We start from the raw sequence: 15,826 nt of genomic DNA, 5'->3' as shown, positions 1-15,826 counted from the left end.
AATAGAAATCTTTTAAAAGATACAATATTTACCTTTAAATAGGTCGCAAAAGACACAATAACACACGGGATGCTAACGCGTGAACAATGACAACAAAAAGCCCCTTTGATTGCGGAAAAATCATCAATTATTTGCATTTTTTGTTGGAAAATGATGTCTTTTTTTAAGACGCATATATTACAGATGACGATATTTTTCGGGTTAATAGCTTAGCCGTCTGTCACACACATATGGGTGAGTGTTCGCCACATGGCTTAGCGGTCCAAGACTCACCATACCCTGTCAAGTGTTGCTCTTCAAATGTCGTATTAAAGCAAGATAGTTTTCGTGGCATGTGTTAGCAGTTAGGCTCCACACGGCAAACATAATTGCTTTTGTTTGGAGCGAAAATGGGAGGACGACCCTGCCAAAGACGTTAGTTAGGGCAAGACACTACACTGCACGAAAGGGTCGCTGCAGACTGCAATAGTGCTAGCCACAGGTGATCGGCTTGTGTGATGGGCGTTGAAAGGCATTTATTGATCACACCGTTTTTTACGGAAATCGGACGATCTATCGGAGCATCCCTAATAAATACTATTTTATCATTTATTATTATTATTTATATTTGTATTCAATATTTTTTGTATTTAAAAGCAAATGACAAAATGCGGGAAAAACACTTGCTAGGGAAGAGTAGGGCATTTTCATGCAGGGCAATGGAGGTTAGATGTACAGTAAGTCTGCACTTAACCATGCACACTGAAATGAAATGGCCCACCGAAAATTGACAAACATTTAACATGAAAGATTTTGTGTATTTTCACGGTGAAAAATGTGAATTACTTGTAAATCTGCACACACACGCATACGTGTTAAATGCTGTGTCCTTCCTGCCCAACCAACACATTTCGGATTTACATTTTTTATGCCACTATTTCAGTTTTGTTTCAAATGTTGACATTTTAACAAGCATATATGACTAAAACGGGGCACTTAAGATGACAAATGTTAAGGAGATGGAATACTCTTAGGGTATTTACATACAGGAAATGTGAGAAAACACATTTGACTTACCCGATTAACATTTATGGCACAGCATTTCAGTTTTGTTTGAATTTATTTACATTGTATATATTGACATTAAACACAGAACATTTGAAAAAGAGATGACATACACATCAATTTACCACCAAAATTTCACTTGAAGACACAATAATGCATAAAATGTTAGTATGCACACACCCACGAAGGTAAAGCCCTGCAGAAATGCAGAAAGACACAATTTGAAATATTTAAGGCGAGTATATTCAATGCTATCCAAATACGCACTATTTATTGTATGAGACTACACACACACACACACACACACACACACACACACACACACTGCTATCGTATTCTGGACCCATCGTCTGCCCTTCCTCTCCCCTCTGACACAGTGAGCTCCAAGCGGAAGCTCAGCTCCTTACCATTCTGCAGAGAGAGAGGAGCTTTTGTCTGCACAGCACAGACGTCTCTTTCTTTAAACTCCACTGTGTGTGCGCTTGTCTTTCTGTTTATGCGCCTCAACCCTTGACATCCCACCTTTTATTGTGTGGACATTTGTCTTTGTGGGGACATTTTGGCAAGCAAAATGAAGACTGAAGCATAAAAAAAGAAAGGAAAAAAAAACGCCAAACAGGATCTTTACTTTAAAAGACAGCGTCAGCCTTGAGCAACATGCAAATGAGCTTCCTCTCGGGCATGACATCACCGCGTGTGACCGTCGTATAAAGTTACTTTTCCTGATGGGAAAACAAGGATTGGCGGTCGGGACGGTCGTGCTGCCATCAAGCTGAACAATCAAGCTGTGTTTGTATTGCCGACACGTTTTGTCACGGTACTTCAGTAGTGAAAGTAGAAGTATTGTTAAAGTAGTATCGTTACGTGTGGACATACGGTTAAAAAAACCCAAATAATGGATCCACCTGGCTATTTAGTGACCCTTACAAAATTGCAGTAATTTTACAAAAATATGAATTATCAGGAGTAAAAGTTTGAAAACGAAACAGTAGAGATGTCACAAGATCTCATGTCACAAGATCTCACAAGATTAAAAAGTCAACAAAACTGTATTGGGGTCACTAGGCCTGGGATGATAACAAATAAATGAATTCATCGCACAATAAATGACAACGAACCCGATCATTTTGCCGGTCTCAATATATTGCCATGTGCATGTCGCAACCAACGTTTAAAAGGTGCATACCGCCACGTACTGTACCGGAATGTAGGCGCGTTGTTCGCATCGAATGTTCGCTTGAATACAGGCTTCCGTCATACAAAACCCACAAAGAAACGGACATGATGCCGCTTTCAACTTAAGGCAACGCATTTGAGGATAAGCGGAATGGAACATGGATGGATGGTTGACTGAAGGACTCAGCTCACCGAAAGAGAGAGAGCCAACGTTTTAACAAAATTAGGTCGCTGTTCAAGTCTGACACGGATTCATCAAGCGTTGGATTGTTCACCCACTGATGGGGAACGTGAGGTGGGATCAGAACGTCGTGAGACAGGTTAGTTTCACCTCAGTGACGATGTGTTCTGTTGTATGGAAAGTTTAAAAAATCTTTCTGTGTAATGTCTTTCTGCGCACTAAATATCTCATTTTACATTTCACATGTTCATTTCTGAGGTACAACGTTTGAGTGTAGCTGCTGTGTGATAAATTGAAGTTTGTTTGTAAGGTGACACCGTGAGTCAGACTGTTATATCGAGTAATGACTTCCTGCAATTTCCAATGTGTTGACAAGCTCGTCCTGAGTTTATTCATGATGACTCCTGTCAAATAAAGAGCTGACTGGTCCTCACGGACTCGTGCGCGGCACTTTACGACGTGGATATGTGCGGCTTACACACCCGGTGTGGCTTATATAAGAACAAATCAGTTTTTTCCTCTAGATTTCGTGGGTGCGGCTTATAGGCCGGAAATTACGGTACTCAAAGATTCCCCCACACGAGGCCAGAATATAAAAGCACAATCAATGTTGGAGTCAAAATACAATGCAATAAATCAATAAAAGAATGCAATTATACAAGTAAATAAACAGATGTGACTCATAGGGTTCGTGGTAATAATATGCTTTGTGTCACGTTCTGCTATAATTTGATGAACTATTACTCATGATGTGGAGACACGGTAACAGGAAGGTCCAATAAAGTATTCTATTGACAAAAGATCAGCAAAACGGCACATAAAAAGGCAACAGTAGCAAAATAACAAAGTGGGTTAAAGCGCACAGCTGGGGCTAACATAAACTCACCATGGGAGGTGGAAACAGGAATGTGCCCGAGCAGGAGAATGATGCCGGGGAACAAGAAAACAGCACACGAAGATGCAGCAGAATGCAACACACAGGTAACAAGAGTTCAAGGAATAGTGGTGAAAAAGAACACAGATGCAATCGGGGCACACGTAGAGCACAAGCAAAAACAGTAAAACAAACAAAAAGGTCATGCGGAAACAGAAATAACAAAATAAAAGCACAGATCAGGAAATGAGACCAGAAAAACCAAAGCAAGGGTCCAACATGTCACGTACTGCGTGACACTTTGTCACCTGTGACGTGTTTTTTTCTTTCATGATGGCAGACATGGAATGCATATTTGTGAATATGACATATGACTCCCTGTCAAATCATGTTTTGTCGCAAGTGAACGTCCACAAGTGTGGAATCTACAGCACATGATGAGTATGACGATGCATTTACGAGCAGGCTGGAGCAGACTGATCAATAGCTGTATTGAGCACGCATGACGCAGCACACGTGGCGAGGCCAGCCTGCGTGATTTCCCACAATGTGTGTCCTGACATACAGTAGGGAAGACCACGCCCACCCTTCTCCACATCCCAACGGTCCCCCCTCCCCGGCTAGATATGACTCAGGACAGTAAAAGTCCTCTCTGATGTGGCAACACGCAACACAGCGCCATCTGGGACTCATTTCCCTCCATTTTGGAACAGCTGTGGCCAAAGCTTTCATGTGTTGTGGCAGGAATGCAAGACGGGAAAGGTAAATTACAGGGAAGCGGCACAACGCGAGCGGCCGCTTTGGAGGTTCTGCATTGAATCCTCTTGATTTTGACATTTTTCACTCGGACAGATGTGGCCTGAAGAGACATGGGCCATGACAAATGACTGGACTTGTTACTGGTGGCATGAAAGGAGGCTTTTTTCCGACCGCAACCATGTTTAACTAGTTTGTGAACATATTGCTGCAACAGTTTTATAATCCTCCACATCACTCATGTCAATGAAGGGCAATCGTACCGCCGTTTTTAGATTGCATGTCAAATAAAACACTTAAAAATGCAGGATAGCTGCAGCACTGATTTACATGACATGACTTGACTTGACATGACTTACATGTTTTGCATTTGATGATACTTACGCACTGAAAAATAGAAATAAACATATTGACACCGAATGGCCCACCAAAATACGGAAAAATTAACATTTTGTTTGAATTTTATGTAATAGTTCCTCATAATAATTTCATAAGTATTTCATCAATACGCCTATATTTATACAAATGGAATACATTATTAATAAAAACATTTTATCCACACACACAACATTATGAAGTAGATATACATCTGCATACACACATACCAGTACATGCAAATCAAGTAAATCCCAAATGCTGAAAACGCATTTTACTTACGTAAGATTTACATTTTATTGTAAATTTTAACATTTTAAGATATTTTTTATATTTTATATTTTCCACACAGAAAAATGTAAATTAAATGCAAATCTGCACACATACATATATACATACATACATACATACATACATACGTACATACATACATACATACATACATACGTACATACATAAGTACATACGTACATACCTACATACATACATACGTACATACAGTACATACATACATACGTACATACATACATACATACGTACATACATACGTACATACGTACATACATACATACGTACATACATACGTACATACATACGTACATACATACATACGTACATACATACGTACATACATACGTACATACATACATACGTACATACATACATACGTACATACATACGTACATACATACACACTGAAAGAAAATGCCCCAACAAGATGCGGAAAAGCACATTTCACCCGCTATGATATACATTTTGTTCCAAATGTTAACAATTTAAGACACAAATAATAAAAATTTTTGGATATTTTCCACACAGAAAAATGTAAAATTGCATGTAAATCTGCACGTGAGTGCACACTGACATCAAATGCATCACCAAAAGGCGGAAAAACACATTTTACTTTCTAAGGTTTACATTGTGTTGCAAACATAACATTTTGAAAGCAAATGCACAACCAAAATGCAGAAAGATGCGCAAAATGTAGATTTGGTTAGATATTTTAAGATATACAGTTGTGCCTCGCCACTTTACGCTTTGAATTTCATGGTTTCACTCCAGTTTATTAATTAATAGTAGTTCTGTTTTGTGGTTGAGTACAGCCACTTACTCGTCAAAAAATATACATCATTGTCCAGCATAAAAATGGCAAAATGAACTAAAATACCTATGCAGGGCATTCAGAAGACACATTGAAAGATGTTGATGAAATGTAGTCTTCCACACTGGTCACGAGGTGTCAGTAACGTTATTGTAATGTTTGGCGATACAAACAAGGAATTATCTCACAACGGGCACAATAATCCCGAATATAATCCCTCGTAAAAACACGGACTACTGTTGCGGCCGTGAATCACGCCAATCTTAACTCAACTCTAAACCCTCAACATCATTTCCAGTGTGCTGCTCACTCTGGTCCCCTCGGGACCGCATTTACAGCAACAGACGCGCATACAAGTCTTTTTTTATGTTTTAAATGGCTTATTTTCTCTTATTATGTCTACTATATCGGGTAATAGGATTGTAACGGTGACTATAGGGGTGTTATTTCACATCTAGAGTGCTTTAATAATATTAAAACCCGTATTTAGAGGGTTGTAAACAGGTTGTCTATGCTGTAACTATGAAAATATTCAGTTTCTAAATAAGGAATCCTACTTCACATGTCACAAACCGGTCTAGAACCACTTATCTGAAATACTGTAAACAAGGCATTATTGTACTCTTATTATATCTTATTATTATTACATATGTTAAAGATTAGGATATTTTCAGATAAATTAGATGCATTAAATGCCCCGCCAAAATGTGTAAAAATCACATTTTCCCGATGAAGATTTACATTTTGTCAAACATTTTAAGACACATATGTTAAAGGCTGGGATAGTTTCACATAGGAATATGTAAATGAGATGTAACACGCATACAAATAGAAAGAAAATGCACAAACAAAAAGGGGAAAAACACGTTTTATTTTAATTTTACTTAAAAAAAAAAAAAGAAAAGTCCAATTACAAGTTCATGCCCTTTTCCAAATAGTTTCTATCAGTTTATCACCCTTGTACGTAGAAAAAGCTACTTCCTGCAACAGGAAGTATTTCCGACAGATGGCCCCCCTTTAAATACACGATGGTTTGCAAAAGTACACTTTAGCGCTTCCTTGTGTTGTTTTAGTGGCACTTTGATGCAACGCTGCCAAGAACTAAAAGCATGTGCAACAGATGAAATGTACAGCTGTGAAAATAGCCCCATTTGGAGGTATAAATATGGACTATTGGTGATGTGTCCATGACTGCCTGTTATTAGCTTGTCAGGGCGTAGGGCAAGCCTCGCCAGGAAGGAAACAAAAGAAATCAGCGTTCAGAAAGGCTGTCAAAGAGACGAGCTTGCACACGTCTTTCCAGCGCAACATTAAAACATTAATGGACGCCTTGAAAGGTTTTATCAGCCCCTTTCAGCGAAGTCATCACAAAAAGGCAGCACAGCGTACAGTTCCCATACTGTAACATCATCCCGCTGTGCTCCTCGGGCCAGATTGTTCTAGGAAGGCACCTTCAACTTCCGGATGAGCACTTTATTACCTCGCAAGTTACTGTTCGTTCCTTGGCTGCTTAGCAACATTGCACAAAAAGCGCTCATCCATTTTCGACCTAACTGTATGGAGTGGCGGCGCATGTAGCAAGGAAGAACTAATTCAAATTTGATGCACGGCTGATCAAAAATATGAGAGGAATCATTGACGTGCGGTCAGGTCATGATGACAAATAAAAAACAAATAATAACAAAATAAATATTAATATTTGTCCACTGAACTGTATTATAAATGTATTTTCTGGAATATTCCAATCGTCTTTTAACATTTTCTTAAGTAAAAATGGCAGATTTTTACTTTAATTTGCAGATTTCCTGATCAAACACGGGGAAGAAACCTAAGGTGAGACCACCTTACTGTGCAAGCTAACTAGCAAACAGACACGCACAGCAGAGCAATGCCACAATTTTTGTCACTTTTGTTTGATTTTCTTTTTGCAATTTGCACAATAACTGACTGTCATACCCAAAAATAAAAAATGGTACAGTCCCATAACTCAAAATAATTCTCCATGAACCAGGAAGTAGGTGTTAACTAGCGACCAGCACCAAAGACACAGCAGTTCCAGGATTTCTACACTTTTGTTAGTCTCTTTTTGCTACCGTGTTTGAGTTGCAATGAAACCATCTCCACTGCCCCACAGTCAAAAAGTGGTACGGTCTTGTCATTTTACGGAGTCCTGCATGAACCAGACTAACAATTAACAAATGGTGTTTCATTCTTTTTTTTCCACTTTTGTCGGTTCATCTTTACCCCAAAATGAAAAGTGGCACAGTTCCATTATTTACACCATGCCATGGACCAAGGATCATTCCACCCCTCCCAGAATCGTAAATGGTGCAGTCCCATCATCTTATTCCATCAGGAAGTGGTGTGTTAACATGCGAGCAGACACACAAATCACTTTCGTTTTGCATCTTCCCCGTTTCCTTCTCCTTTTGACCTCCCTTTTCCTCCCTCATAGCAGCTGACTGTCTCGCTGTGCTGTATAATCCACACGTAAGCAGCCACGGGGGGGCTAATCTGTCGGTTTGCCACTATCCCCTCTGATGCACGCCATTTTTTTTTTCCAAACCTAATTTATTAGCCCGGTTAGCCCCTATAAATAGCTGCGTGCACGGCACACGTATCGGGCTGCAAACACACAAACGGCAAGGAATAAGCGCTATATTCATATTAAGCAGCTTATGTCGTGTAAGGGCTAGTGTCTTTTTAAAATACCACGGAGGACTCAGAGGGGATTATAAAGTGATTTTTTTTTTTGTACCAGGAGGCGGGAGAGGGAATGCTGCAGAATGCTTTCAAGGTGAACACGACTGCTTTAATGTCACTCACATGTAGCGTGCTGGTGTAAACATCAGGTTTATTTCTTGATGAATTCCAAACGAGTGAGTGTCATGTCCTGTTTAGATGTTGAGGAGTGGAGGATTGCTCTAAACAAGAATAAAATACATGATAATCATAAAAAAAGACGACACAAATGCATACAAATTACGCTGGAGACATCTTTTGCACGCTATTTCCGTCCCATTGCATGCCGAATATAGGTTCATTTTGGGAGAATGTGTGCACTGCACGCCCCCATTCTTTTTAAATGGTGCAGTAGAGCAGAGCCCACACTGTGCGTGTGCTGTAGTATCCTACGCAGAGGCTTGGCCGGGGTGAGCGAGTGAGAGAATTTTGACAGAGTGCCAAGCCGACCTCGTTTCCCCCCACTCCATGTGCGGTACTGGCCAGCTCAGCTTAGCTTGCAGCTCCTGGATCTCTCAGGCCTGCACTTTATACATGTAACTCAAGCCTCGCTGTCCCACAAGGCTACACACTAACCTTTTAAATCAATACTACCGCCCAACATGCACAATAAAATACTATGCACATATTGTGCATAACATGCATGGCACTGTAGGGGTGTGTGTGCATGCGTATGATGTCAGGGACAAACACACGGCTCTAAAATGTTACAAGGCCTAATAATAAGACTATTGAATGTAGTGACAGTATGTGTGTGTGTGTGTGTGTGTGTGTGTGTACATCACTGGCACTCTTCCCTTCCCTACAAGGAACTCATTGACCTGAGTCGGTGCAGAGCCGCGCCCCTCCTCAAGGCTGATGCGGAGACTGTAGGGAGCCTCCGGTGGCCACACTTGTGAACTGCGCCCCCGGTGCCACCCAGAAGCACACTGACACGCGTTTTCTTATTTTACCTTCTAATTCTTCATTGTTATGTCATAAAGTTACACAAAAGTTACACAAAAGCCAGTGCAGCCAGTGCTGGTCAACTAAATGGTGATGGGGGCCATATTTTCAGGAAGCTAAGGACCGTGGGGCCAGACTTGTCCCTTCACAATTATCCTTATGTTGTGTATAATGTCAGTGCAAGGCTCTGTCATTCTCTGTCACGTTCTGACGTCACCAAATGGATGATACAGTCATAAATAGTGTCGTAATATGCAATGTGTTTACACTCGTCAAAGATCCTCTATAACTGGAGTGCTCTGCTGTTTTGGAGAACCTATGGCAAAAATGGGGCCACACGGTGGCCTAGTGGTTAGCATGTTGGCCACACAGTCAGGAGAGCTGCAAGATGTGGGTACGAAGCTCCGCTGGACATCTCTGCGTGGAGGTTGCATGTTCTCCCCGTGTGTGCTTGGGTTTTCTCCGGGTACTTCGGGTTATTGGTCATTGGTGACTCTAAATTGTCCATAGGTATGAATGTCAGTGTGAATGGTTGATTCTCTATATGTGACCTGGCGACCAGTCCAGGGTGACCCCACCTCTTCCCCAAAGTCAGCTGGGATAGGCACACCCCCGCGAGCCTAGAGCCTAAATACTAGTCAAAGATCCTATACATGACAGTGGTGCTCTACTATTTTTGAGAACCTACTGCAAAAATGCTTGACATGAGTGCTCTGCTGTTTTTGGGAATCAACTGCAAAAGTCAAAGATCCTCTATGTGACAGAAGCACTCTGCTGTTTTTAAGGATGCAAGGAGAAACGCTATTCAAAGATCCTCTTTATAACTGGAGTTCTCTGCTGTTTTCAAGGATGTGCTGCAGAAAAATACTAGCCAAAGATTCTCTATAGCTGGAGTGCTATGCTGTTTTTGAGAACCTATGGCGAAAACGCTAGTCAAAGGCCCTGTATATAACAGCAGTGCTCTGCAGTTTTTAAGACTGTGCTGCAGAAAAACATCATTAAAAAATCCTTTACTCCATAACTGGAGTGCTCTGCTGTTTTTGGGAACCTATGGCAAAAACGGCACTCAAAGATTTTCAATGACAGGAGAGTTCTGCTGTTTTCAAAGGGCCCACTGCAAAAAAAAAAAAAGACCGAAAGATCCTCAAGATGACAGGAGCACTCTGCTGTTTTTAAGGACATACTGCAAAAGCTTGTCAAGGATTCTCCAGGTGATAGGAGCCCTCTGCTGTTTTTGAGAACCTACTGTAACAACGCTTGCCAAGATCCTCTGTATGACAGGAGTGCTCTGCTGATTTTGCCAATCAACTGCAAAAATAGCAGTTAATGATTTTCTACACGACAGGATTGCTCTGCTGTTATTAAGAACGTGCTGCAGAAACGCCAGTCAAAGATCCTTTATACAACAACAGGAGCACCCTGCTGTTTTTCAGACCCTACCGCAAAAACGCTAGTCAAAGATTTTCCACATGTCAGGGCTGCTCTGCTGCTTTTAAAGATGTGAGCACGTTTTTCAAAGATCCTCTATATAAAAGGAGTGCTCTGCTGTTTTTAAGGACCTACTGCAAAACACTTCTCACAGATCCTTCAATAACAGGAGAACTTTGCTGTTTTTATGGATGTGCTGCAGAAAAACACGAGTAAAAAATCCTCCGCATGACAGGAATGTGTGTTTGATGTCCACATCTGGCCCGCAGGCCTGCAGGTGAATATCCCTACCTTAAAAGTTGGAGCGACACCATAGAAGCAAAGCAATGTTAGCAATATTAGCATCCTCACAGCGTAAGAAAGACAAGGTAACTTCACTTTGCAGACTAAATGCATCACACAGACAATCAAGTTTGGGAGTGGGAGAAAGGCTTTTTAAGCTATAAATAGCAAAGAGTTCAGAGAAGACATCTTTTTTTAGGGAATTTGCATGAATCCAAAGGAAATGACAGCCCAAATGTTTATTTCTGTTGATGACAGAAATAGCTCTGATGTTACTTTTGTGGACACAAAGACACAACAGCGATGCATCGGTGGCGTTGCATCCCATTTGTACACGAGCAGTGCTGGTAGGAGCAGGAGTATTTTTAATTGTGCAGAGCTCATTTCTTTATGGACAGCAAAGGAAAAAGCTAAACCATAAATGACCTTTTAGATATATGCTGTGTTTTGTTTCACTACACTTACAAAATAGCCAAATGCATTCCAAAAATACATAAACTGCATTGTCACAAAATATTTGAGTGTTATTTTTCTCATTAGTAGTGTTTATTTACCAACAAATTGTATTTATTTATTGATTTAAATCATATGAATAGTAATATTTGTCTTACTTTTTAATATATATTATGTTATTGTGTCACAAGATCTCAGAAGATTAAAACTATCGAAAAGATTTCTCGTTCAGAAAAGTCTCAAGTCTGGTGGGCACTAAGCCTGGGACAATAATAAATTAATTTAAAAATAACGCAATAAATTAAAATGAACTGGATCATTTTGCCAACCTTAATATATTACAATGCTGTCTGTTTTCCTCGTCTCTCGCCTCCAAACAGGAAGGAAGAGGGTTCACTCTGCACGTTGGTTTCAGCACCTTGGCGCGTTTGTTCCACCGAACAACTGCATGAACGGAGTGAGCCTTTGTGTCATACAGTCTCTTTCTCTCAGTGGGCGGAGGCGGGGCCGGTAGCATACACACAGAGTGCAGAAGGGTGTAAAGTAGTAGAAATTAAATTAGTAGATTGCAAGATATTGTCATGTATTTTTTCATTGTACTTTCCTCAGAAGTAATGTTAGAAGTCATTATTATTCAAATATTTATTTTTACATTATAATATAACGGAATAAAAAATAATCGTTAAAATTATTTTTGCATTATTTACCTTAGCACCGCATGACTCACTTTAGCCAAAATATGCTGCATAAAAATGTCTCGTGTGTGCGTGTGTGTATTATGATCCAAGCAAATCTGCTACGTTCGCGTGTATGTTTAAATCAAGTTCCCAGCTAAAAGAGCCCGTCAGTGTGACTGTCTGTAAGTGTGTGGTGGCCTGTGATTGGCTCATACTAAACACTCCCCCATCGCCCTGAGCCGCTCCCTTGCTTCCAGAATGGGGATGCTCAGACATGGGCCTGGTCGCCATGGCAACGGCCACATCAGGAGGGTAGCCTCATGTAAATACCTCCCTGCACCCCTGAATGTCTGCTTTTTGAGCCTTTTTAGGGGTCCACAATCAAATGTGGAAAAGTGAAGACTTTCTGAATGAATCTGAATTTCACAGCTATTTTTGGCTATAAATCAAACATATGCAATTTATTATCCCTATTAAATCCCCTTCAGGTGCGCGTCCATCCAATAAATCAGTAGCGGGAACGTCTCACGACAGCGTGGTGATGTCTTTCTGGGTTTCATAACACACACATCAGACGAGCAGGTGACTGTTGGAAAACCTCCACGTGTCCGTTTCCCGGATACGGAGCGGCCATCACGTTGCTCCCGACTGACCGGTCTTGGCTGACTCACTCGTTCCCCTCCTTCTATCACCTCATCATCGTCATCAGAGATTTACAGGAAAAATGAGCCAGGGGAAGGGTGAAATGATGCGGATGCGAAACAGGGAGGGGCAGTGCGAGAGACTCAGACACACAAACTATGAAACGGGATCAAATAAGCTCGGCTTCTCCTTTCTCCTTTTCGGACAAACAAATAAAAGCATCACCAGATGGATTTCATAGGACGATAAAATGTAGCCTAGGAAAAAGAGGCGGAGAAGGGGAAAACCTGCAGTGCAACACAGATTGAATTATTCATCGGGCTCCAACGTGAGAAAAAGGAGTGGAGAGTGAGGAAAGGAGGTGAGAGGATGCGAGGATACGGGCGAGGGAGGGGGCTGTCGTCTGAACTCTGTGTTCCCGACAGCCACGCTGGCGCTGTCTGGTGCTTCCATGCACCTCCAGAAGACACAATATGAAAATAAAAGTAGCACATACACACAAAACCACCACATGGGGTTACTCGGACGTGGGAGGTATCATAAAGACGCTGGAAGGGGATTGAGGCACTTGGATGAGGATCAGGCAAGGGACACATAAGTAAATCTAAGTTCAGCAAGAAAAAGTCTTTGTGTCTGGAGCATGCAGAACAAAATGTACACACGCACTTTAGAGCGAAAGAGAGTGAGAGAGTGCATTCGTAGAGAGAGATCATTTGAGGAGAAGGAAGCAGATTTGTAGCAGACAGTGCGTATGCATGCAATGGGAAGACGAGGAGCTTGTGAGACAGACAACACTGCTGCAGTGTCAACGCCATGTCCCTCGTGCATCCCACACACACTAAAACAGACGTAGCATGCAGGCAGACATGTCATATCAATGCCAAGAAAAGTGCCAGACACACACAGACAATGGCACATCTCAGTATTGCATTTATTTTATGTGTATATTTCACATTTCACACTGAAAATTGTGTATGATCCTATGCAATTTGGCATCTTAGGTTAGGGAAAACTGACATTTTAGAGCTCATTACCCTTGTATGATTGGATTTTGGCTGTGTATGTCACTTTTCTTATTTGTATTTACACCACAAATGCTTATTATTAGCCAGATAGAGCATAAGAAACACAGACAAAATTTTATCTTGTGAAACTTTAACTTGATGGGCCAAAACGGTAATATTTCCGTCACGTTCTGCAACGATTTCATGAAGCGTTATCCCAGGATGTAAGGAGCCACAGACAGTAATATTGTATTTAGTTTTTAAATGCTTTTTAGAAAGTCACACCACAAATGCCTTTTGACCAGACACACCACAAATGTACTATATTACACAGCTTTAGCACAAGAAGCAAACATAAAAATCTATTTCATCTTGTGCCATTTGTCATTTCGGTGTTGTAATACTGTGATATTACCCTTGTGTGATGTCACAGTATGGCTCAATTTTGATAATGCATGTAAAAAAAAGAGCAATTAAAGAAAACGTGGAGAAAAAAATAGCAAAATGATCATGAAGTTGGGATGCAGGGTTTTCACCCAACTGTTGGACATGCATGAGAAACTGCAACAAAATCATCATAAACTGGAGATACAGGACTTTTATCAGACAGCGACAATATATTTATTTGCTTCTATCATAAAAATAAATCTTTTTTTTTTTCAAGTCACCATTTTTGTTACCGTGTCTTTTCCAGAAACTTTCTTCAAGATTCTGATTGGTTGAACTGGAAATCGGGCAGGACGGATATAGTTGACTGACTGTTTCATTTAACAATACATTTTAGACGATACGTCTTCAACCTCAGACTGTCAAGGCCCCAAACCCTTTCCAAGGGTACTCACAAGTATCACGAGCGCTCCCGCAGGGACAACATGTACGTACTGTACTCGCCAACATGTGATATCGAGTATGAAATAGCGTTCAAGGAATTAGTTGCATGGAATCATTCAGGAAATGCTGGAGTTCTCATGCTGTAGTCTTGTGGCGTTTAAAAATTCCACCATGAGGGACAGAAATTGACCCCACGGGGCTAATTATTGCACTCCAAAGTAACTGTATGTTGTCGAGTGAAGAGACACCGTAGCCCCTGAAGGTGCAATAAAGTATAGAAATGATCCCCCTGTTGGGTCACAGCATGGCAATGGTGACATTTCACTGGTGGTGTTGTCACGCCCGCACTCCTCCCCCACATGCTTTTCCCCATCTATCCATCCATCTTTTTCATCCCCTTCAGCCAAAACCCTTCTTCCATGCCTTTGTTGCATCTAATTGCATAAAAAGGGCTGCTGCACAAAAAGGTTGCAGGGAAATGCAATCCAACATGCATAGGTATATTTTAGCAGTATAGATGTACCATCCACTGAAAGTGAATCAACAAACTATTTTAGTCTAAATATTGTTGCAGTGATAGGTTGTGGCATCAGATAGCATGTAGCGATAATAAATGAGCCTCATTTGGGAGGATTTATGTGGATTATGCTGCAAATGGAAGCGAATAAGCAGAAGAAATTGCGTACAAGTGAAAGCCAAGACTTGCATGACCAAGTGACTCTGCCCGATGGCGCTGCCCATTAGCTCAGTGGCACGAGCTGAGCTGGATGCCCATATAAGGTCATCTTAATTTTCCATGTCTAACTCTTAAGTCCGGTCAGTTAAGACCATGATCCATCCATATGAGCCAGCGATAAGCTCAACATTGCGGTAGCCACAGCGTAGCGTGACTGGGGCGTATTACAACCGGACGGCCCCCATTGTGAGCGTGTGCGTGTTCTATGTCGCTGCGTGCGTACAAGTGTGATTGCATGCGCGTGTTTTCACAAAAGCTGAAGCCTGGGAGTCGTGGGCATGATTGCGTGCACACTTTGCATCTGCGTGTGCCCCCCTACACACACACACTACACACCCCACCCCCCCACCCCAGTTGCACATGGACGTTTACGACACACGTGTGGCTCAAGCCTATTACAGCAGACGACACCCGCCGTGCGGCTGGCAGGCTGAGAGTTGAGCGGCCGTCGATGCGCTTCTTCCTGCCGAAAAGAATGGCGTCAGTCTGACACTACGAGGCTGGGGATCATGGAGGAAGAGGAGGCCTCTCCACATCACACAACACGCATGCAGAGAGCTAGCTTCTAATGCAGCCAA

The 15,826-nt window shown here is 41.5% G+C and overlaps 1 protein-coding gene across 4 annotated transcripts in view; it reads right to left on the bottom strand.

Annotated features, from left to right (window-relative positions):
• Positions 1-15,826, bottom strand: part of il17rel (interleukin 17 receptor E-like) — a 130,675-nt gene that overhangs the window by 76,209 nt on the left and 38,640 nt on the right. Inside the window, exon 20 of one of the 4 annotated variants that reach the window (XR_008573811.1) lies at positions 775-15,711. The exons of the other annotated variants lie outside the window; for them this stretch is intronic. The gene's annotated coding sequence lies outside the window, so the exon portion shown is untranslated. Of the gene's footprint in view, positions 1-774; positions 15,712-15,826 lie in introns of those variants that run through there. 4 annotated transcript variants of the gene reach the window in all.

Source organism: Dunckerocampus dactyliophorus, chromosome 15 (genome assembly GCF_027744805.1).
Source record: "Dunckerocampus dactyliophorus isolate RoL2022-P2 chromosome 15, RoL_Ddac_1.1, whole genome shotgun sequence".
Classification (NCBI taxonomy): Eukaryota; Metazoa; Chordata; class Actinopteri; order Syngnathiformes; family Syngnathidae; genus Dunckerocampus; species Dunckerocampus dactyliophorus.
The sequence above is the reverse complement of the archived record's forward strand: the minus strand, read 5'-3'. Positions and strand labels throughout refer to the sequence as shown.